Genomic DNA, 7,652 nt, shown 5'->3' on the forward strand with positions numbered 1-7,652 from the left:
GCGTTCTTTAATGGCCTTCGGATTCATGTGCTGACACGAATCACAAGTCGAGACGTCGTGGTCGGAGCTCAAACACCAAAGGCAATCGGAATGAGGATCCGTCACCGACATCTTGCCTCCACACTCACGACAAGGCTTAAATCCAGACTTTCTCTGCGACATTATTTCCACAGAGAAAGAGTACGCAGCAAGATATACACTGTAACCGCAAGAGTAACAGTTGCTCCCTCGAAGATAACCGTTTCGAATGCACGGAAAAAAGGGAACTGACGTCCGCACGTCGTCGAGGACCTCTTATTGCCTGTATGACGTCAGACGGTGTCGCGTGCGAGACAGTGACGTCCTCGTCGACGTGCAGAGACTAGTAAGAAGATTTCCGTAGAATGCTGGCGCCATGGGAGTATTCATGAGGTGAGGAATCCACAGGTAGTTGTATCCATCAGAATTAGTAGATACCTTGCTGCTTACGCAATTAGTTGACTTTTCAGAACTACAGATTTTGGCACGAAAATAAACACAAAAGGAAGGGCGACGCACGGGAGTGCCTCCCACTCTGCTTCCAAAAGTGTTGCTTCCAAAAGTGTTGCTTCCATTTTTGACAGCAGTATTGAAGAAAACTGACAATAATTGTTTCTGTGAGCCTTATAATTATTAATTAGAAAAATGATGCATTAAATTACTTCTACATTAGGAAGAGCAACAGTGACAATTGGGCCATTCTGAAACTTCATGCCAAACGGGCAGTAGAGTAAATCACCAGTAAAACACCATTTATTTTTTATTCCTCAGCAATTTGTTTTGGTGCCTAAAAGCCAAACTGGTTACGGATTTAGGCCCGGATTATGACACTGGCAGTAAATTCCGCTTATCGCCACTCTGATGGCCGCCAACTTACCGCCGCGGTGGCGGATATCCGTTTACCATATTATGACACATACACACCAATCCGACAGAATTCAGCCACATACACAAATCCACTGGACCAAAGGTCAGTGATAAACTGGCAGTCCCAAAACCCAAACCGTTAAGCCAACAAAACAATACCCATCACATTATGACTCACGAACCACCAAGGCAGACATTCAACGGCGGTAAACCATTGGCGGGACATACCGCCACGCTCACAATGGACACCCACATATAAAACACCACCACATTGGACAATTCAAACAACACACACCTGACAACCATACACACACCACACCCATACCACTATAAAAACACACCCACAGTACCCACAACCCTTTACGAATACAAATCATAGGCACGAGACGGACACCAAGGCCAATGGGACAACTAGACCCACACACCACTAACACCCATACACCCCTCACGCACTCCACATCACACACCCCAACATATAGCCCAGCACACCCTCACCAACACACATCACAACACCCATGGCACCACAAAGGCACCCCCGTTTCACTGAGGAGGAGTTAAAGGTCATAGTGGAGGAAATAGTCAGGGTAGAGCCACAGCTATTGGGAGCACAGGTGCAGCAAATATCAATAGCAAGGAACATGGAGCTATGGCGGAGAATCGTGGACAGGGTCAACGCCATGGGACAGCACCCCAGAACAAGGGACGACACCAGGAAGAGGTGCAACGACCTACGGGGAAGGTACGTTCCATAGCAGCAAGACACTAGCTCGCTTTTCAGAGGACTGGCAGTGGACCCCCACCTCCTCCCCCACAACTCACAGCATGGGAGGAGCAAGTCTTGCAATACTGCATCCTGAGGGCCTGGCCGGAGTCGGACTGGACTCTGGTAAGTCAACTTTCAACAATTATCACCCCCCATGCCTGCATGCCATCACACATCCTCACGCTGATTTCCATTACTCCACTCCATCTCACACACTCCACCATCACATCACACTAATCCCAATGCCAAGCCCTGCATGCTGTACCAATGCATGGATACCCCTGACAACCCTGCATGGACACTTATCACTAAAGCAAGCACAGCATAGGGAAACTAACAGTCCCACCATAAACAAACATACACAAGTAAACGCTGGAAGGGCAACACCAACCATAGAGGGGAAGTCAGGGATGTACGAATGTCATACCCATGAAGCATAATACATCATTTACATACCCACAGGTACCCCAGCCAATGTCACTGGAGAGGAGGTGCCATCACTATCCAGTCCCCCAACAGAAAAGGCCCACAGTGATGACAGTAACTCTGGACTTCAGGATCTGGACAACCTACGTGTCCCATCAGGGACCACTGGACAGTCGGTCACCCAAGCCCAGTCACAGACCACCACAGAGCTTTCCCATCAGGAACCAACACCACAGCACCCACCCAGCATCCCCAGGACAGGTCAATCAGCAGTGTGCCCACCTGTACAGGGACCCCAGGGCACACCTCGCACACAAGACAATCAGGGACCTGGGGTCAGTGGGCACACCGTTCAGCGGACAGAGGCACGGGCCAACATGGACACTGGGAGGACTGCTGTGCGCTAGGGGAAGGACAGGACCAGGGAACCGACTCTCCAGGAGGCTCTCTGAGATCTTGGGAGCCTACCAACATTCCCAAGACACGATGGGCCAGATCCTAGACAACGTGCAGGAGCACAGGCGGCTGCAGGAGGGACAGTATTGTTGGATCAGGGAGGACTTGCAGGCCATCAACAACACCCTGATCTCCATAGCAGGGGTGCTGGCAGACATGGCCAACATTATGAGGGAGGCAGTGTCACACCAGCGGGCCACTGCCACTAGCCAGTCATCTGAACAGCCCTCCACATCCACTGCTGCTAGTGGCCAGGAGGCCCGTCACAGGACCAACAGGCCACCAGCACCCATCCCCCTGCAGAAGGTGAACCAACCCGCAAACGTTCCCTGCGAACCAGACAGAAGCCAAAGACACTTAACAAGACCACCACCAGGAAATCAGACTCTTCTGATTGTCCCCCTTGTGTCCCACTCAGTCAACTTGTCCACCTTGAACTGCCATTGCTTCCCTTCCTATGTCCCCATGGACAATGCACCTGTGCTACAAATAGATTGGACCAATACCCTGGATTTTCCTCCATCATCACTCCATCCCATTGCACTTTCCCCTCTATATATTAGCACTACAATAAACACCCTTGGATAAAAATAGAGTTTGAGTATTTCAAATATGTATTGACTGAAACAGCTACAACCATTGCAAATGAGCATAGAATTAATGACCTGTAGCTGGCTGTTGTGATCACACCAGGAGTATTTGTCAAATCACCAACATCTGCAAAATGAATATCCAGAGGTAACAGTAAGTGGGCAAAGAAGTGGGAAATGCCAGCATGCCAATGCCACACAGAATACAACCAATGCAAAGTTTCACTGTCTCACCTGTGTGTCATTGGAAGTACTGACGTATCACAAATGTTCTGTTGTCCACATCCTCATCCTCACTGTCCTCAGGGTCCACTGCTGCCACAGGGAAATCTCCAGTCTCCTACTCCTGTGGAAAAGGCACATGTTGTGCAACATGCAGCATGCCAATACTATCTGGCAGACCTTCTTGGATGAGTAGCACAGGGATCCACCTGTTAGATGGAGGTACCGGAACCTGGCCTCCAGGAGGCCAAAAGGTCCTTTCAACGATCCTTCTGGTTCACCCATGTGCCTCATTATAACATTCTTCTGCCCTTGTCCTGGCATTCCTCACAGGGGTCAGCAGCCATGATAGATCTGGCTAACCAGAGTCACCTGCAAATATTGAGGAACAACATTTAGCCACACACTATCCTATATGGCCAACAGCATAGGCATACACCAACATATACTGGGTGTGAACCAGGGCTCACCTATTAGCCACACCCTGTGCCTCTGTAGTTGGGCCATCGCATTTGGAATGCTGCTATTCCTCAGGACAAAGGCACCATGCACCGACCCAGGATACCTAGCATTGACGTGGGAGATGTACTGGTCCACCAAGCACACCATCTGCACATTCATAGAGTGGAAACTCTTACGATTCCTGAACACCTGTTCATTCTGGTGGGGGGCAAATGCTATATATGTTCTGTCAATTGTACCAATTATATTGGGGACATGTCCCATTGCATAGAATCCGGCCTTTACATTGGCCAAATCCTTAACCCGGGGGAATGCAATGTAGCTGCACATGTGTTTTATCAGGGTAGACAACACTCTTGTTAGCACATTTGAGAACACTGGCTGTGACATTCCTGCTGCCAAGCCCACTGTCACCTGAAAAGAACCATTTGCCAGGAAATGGAGAACTGATAGCACTTGCACAAGAGAGGGAATCCCAGGGGGGTGATGGATAGCAGATATCAGGTCAGGCTCCAGTTGGGCACGCAGCTCTGTGATTGTGGCCCTGTCTAGTCTCTAGGTGAGTATTATGTGCTGTCCTCCAGTGTAGCCAAGTCCACCTGGGGTCTGTACACGGGGGTATGTCTCCATCTCCTATTCATCCGTAGCGGTAGGTATCTAAGGGACAAGAGTGAGGAGGATGTCACAAACTGAACAAAGGAGCCACAACAGTAGTCCGCAATGTGCAAACATGTTATGGGACAGTGTAATTTGTGAAGTATGTGCCTATTTATCCTGTGATGCAGCATTAATCTATAGGCCTGTTCACCCCCCCCCCCCGAAATGGCGTCCGCCTGTCCTGTATGGAGGGACAGGTGGAATTGAGATAATGTCGCTGACGTTGTGCGCTGTGGCGGTAGGCGGTCGTGAACCGCCGTGCAATTCCTCATTGGTTATAATTGGGCCCTATGGGGAACAGTGGCCATTGGTGATCTACGCCGGCGGTGATGGTATGCACAGCTGCGGACATGACCGCCATTTTTTATCAGATTCCTCACTTGTTTCCTGACCTTCCATAGGAGAGAACCTACACTGCATGTGCTGCTGTGACCTGTGCCTGGAACATACCATGGCACGTGTGACCAGGGAAAGGGCACCAGCGTTCACTTTTGAGGCACTGGAGTGACTGGTGGATGGGGTCCTATCCCAGTACGGACTGCTGTATGGGCCTCCAGAACAACAGGTGAGTACACTGCGGACACAATGCATGTGGCACGAATGCATGGAGTTGTGTGTGTGAAGCCCTCGTGTAAGGGGAGGGGGTGGATGTCCTCTTGGCAGTGTACACCTTGTGAGCTGGGCTATGTGTGTGCCAATGGTGATGGAAACGGGTATGGTGGGCCAGTTATATTACCAGCTGGACTGTTTGTCTAATGGTGTTCTCCTGTCTGTATTGCCTCTGCCGGTCAGTGCCCATCAAAAGAAGGGCATATTGCGGGCCATCGCCAAGGACGTGGGGACCCTGGGTGTCTATGGCAGGCGGAGCACCCACTGTCCAAAACGTTGGGTGGACCTGAGACGCTGGGCATGAAAAACCACGGAGGTCCAGATGGGGATGGCATCCCAAAGAGGAAGAGGTGCCCGTCGGACCCTGACCCCACTGAAGGCCCGCATACTGGCGGTGGCCTACCCTGAGCTGGATGGGAGCTTGAGGGCAGCACAGCAGCCACAAGGGGATGAGTACAGTAGCTATCATTACAACTTACGGTTGGTGGGGTGGTATGCGGGTGGTGGTTGCGTGTCACTGGTTGCCCTTAGGCCAGGCCAGACATAGCAGCGTAGGTCCTCTGGAGGCTAAGGGTTGAATGGAAAATACTTCTTACCTAGTTTGTTAGTATTCACTTCTGGGCAGGGCATCGTGGGTCCCAGGTGTGCTGCAGTTGGTGGTGTGTGCCCATCCTCATGCATTGGTGACTAACCATTTCACTGGCAGTGCAATTTATAGTGCGTAGGCCTGTTCCCTGTGTGTGAGGGTGCTGAGTACGCCAACAGTGGTGTTGATGCAGTAATTGACTCTGTGTATCCTTTGTCTCTCTTGTTTGGTCATCCTGTCCTTGTGTGCATTAGCCTCATCTGGGGGAGGAGCAGAGGCACTGGCGACAGAGGGAGCTGCATTCCACAGGACCCTGGAGTCCACAGTCGCTGAGGAAACCAGTGGGACAGAGGGCGAGGGGAGCACCATGGCGGAGACTGGAGGGGACAACACAGACTCTGAAACCTCCTCCAATGGGAGTTCCCTGGTGGTCGCGGACACCTCTATGGCCACCCCTCCTGCAGGTACAGCCACCACGCCCGTACCAGCACCACCCTCAGCGAGTGGCCTGTGCCTGCTTACCCAGGAGGGTGGGCATCTTCTTCGCCCCAGGCACCTCAGGCCCTGCCCCAGTGAGCCCTGCTGCCCTGAGTGAGGAGGCTATTGACCTCCTGAGATCCATCTATGTAGGGTAATCAACCATTGTGAATGCCATCCAGGGGCTGGCATCCTAGATGCAGCAATGCAATGCATTCCTGGAGGGCATTCACAGTGGGATTGATTCAGGCTCTTGCCTCCTCTCTGATGGCAGCCATTGTCCCTGTTTCAACCGTCCCCCCTCCAACTTCCACTTCCCAGTCCCATTCTCCTCAACCCCAACCCATCCCTAGCACATAGCCAGACAAGCATGCACACAAGACAACACCCCAGAGTGTCACAGGCAAACACAAGCACCACACTTCATCCCACAGGCACTCACACAAAGACCATTCATTTGTAGACACAACATCCACTATCTCCATTGTCTCTCCCTTCTTCTCCTCTACCTCCCACCCAGTTACGTCCACTCACACCTGCATGCACTACATTAATATCCACTACCAGCATCATCACCACACCAAGCAGAACACACACCTCACTGGCAGACATCTCCACAACATCCATGCACATGTCCTGTGTCCTCTCCCACCGTGTCTGCAACCCCCAAAGTACACAAATGCAAGCACTCAGACACCCAACAGCCATCCACCTCACAACAGCATACAGCCTATGCACCTGCACCCAAATCCAGCAAACACCGCCAACAACCACTCCCTCATCCTCCTCTCCCATTACTCCTCCCTCTTCCCACCCAAATGTCCCTAAAAAGCTTTTCCTTTACAAGATTGACCTCTTCCTTACCCCTCCACCCCCGTCCTGCACATATGGGCAGGGTAGCAAGGAACCAGCTAAGCACCTCAGCCAAACATTCCACGGGCCCAGTGGTAGCACCAGCTACTCGTGGTGGAAAGGATTCCAGGCCAACAATACTGAAGGGGCAGGAGCCTGCACCAGCTGCGAAGAAGGGGCAGGAGCCTGCACCAGCTGCGAAGAAAGGGAAGGAGCCTGCACCAGCAGCAAAAAGAGGGGCAGGAGCCTGCACCAGCAGCAAAAAGAGGGGAAGGAGCCAGCACCAGCAGCAAAAAGAGGGGAAGGAGCCAGCACCAGCAGCAAAAAGAGGGGAAGGAGCCAGCACCAGCAGCAAAAAGAGGGGAAGGAGCCAGCACCAGCAGCAAAAAGAGGGGAAGGAGCCTGCACCAGCAGCAAAAAGAGGGGAAGGAGCCTGCACCAGCTGCAACAAAAGGGAAGGAGACCGCACCAGCTGCAACAAAAGGGAAGGAGACCGCACCAGCTGCAACAAAAGGGAAGGAGACCGCACCAGCTGCAAACAAAAGGGAAGGAGACCGCACCAGCTGCAAACAAAAGGGAAGGAGACCGCACCAGCTGCAAACAAAAGGGAAGGAGACCGCACCAGCTGCAAACAAAAGGGGAAGGAGCCTGCACCAGCTGCAAGGAA

This window comes from Pleurodeles waltl, chromosome 4_2 (genome assembly GCF_031143425.1).
Source record: "Pleurodeles waltl isolate 20211129_DDA chromosome 4_2, aPleWal1.hap1.20221129, whole genome shotgun sequence".
In the NCBI taxonomy this organism is placed as follows: Eukaryota; Metazoa; Chordata; class Amphibia; order Caudata; family Salamandridae; genus Pleurodeles; species Pleurodeles waltl.